Source organism: Triticum dicoccoides, chromosome 3B (genome assembly GCF_002162155.2).
Source record: "Triticum dicoccoides isolate Atlit2015 ecotype Zavitan chromosome 3B, WEW_v2.0, whole genome shotgun sequence".
Lineage (NCBI taxonomy): Eukaryota > Viridiplantae > Streptophyta > Magnoliopsida > Poales > Poaceae > Triticum > Triticum dicoccoides.
Genome location: NC_041385.1, coordinates 663,570,331 through 663,570,988, shown reverse-complemented (window position 1 = coordinate 663,570,988; position 658 = coordinate 663,570,331).

Below are 658 nucleotides of genomic sequence, written 5' to 3'. Positions count from 1 at the left end.
CTATTTTCTTTTAATTATCAAAAAACAATCTCTATTTTCTTTTGCTCATGTTTTCTGAAAACCGGCTCAACTGCACTAAGTTTTTTTGCCTTGTAAAAAAATCATGTTTTTTGTGAGTTGGTATAAGTGATTACCAAATAAAACCCCATTAAAATATTTATATCCCCAGAAAATTATCTAGTTAAAATTTCTATTGGTCCTTTATTTATGTATAATAATAATAATCATTTGATTGATTTTTTAGGGTGAATCATTTGTTTAGTTTTTTTTAGGGGTGAATCATTTGTTTAGTGAATCGTATAATCCTTCCGTCCAGCTCAGTTTTAAAAAACAATTTCGTCCAGCTCATAAAACTTCTCTTCTTTGTCCATGTTCAGAATGGGCCATTGGCGCCCATAAGGAGCACAAATAATTCCCAAGCTAGCCATAGATAATCGAGAATGTAATCAATTCTAACCACTAGTAAGATAACTATAGTTGTGGCTGGTAGTGTCCCCTCTCACTAGGGTTTAGTTTCCTCTCGTAGCCGACGGTGACGTAGAGATCGTTTATACCTCCTCCGCCATTATCCTTTGATTTCCTCCTCGGGCTGACTAAGGGGCAACTTAGGTTGCTACCCGGCCTTGGTTGGGATCTAGGAGACCGGCAGAGTTAGGGT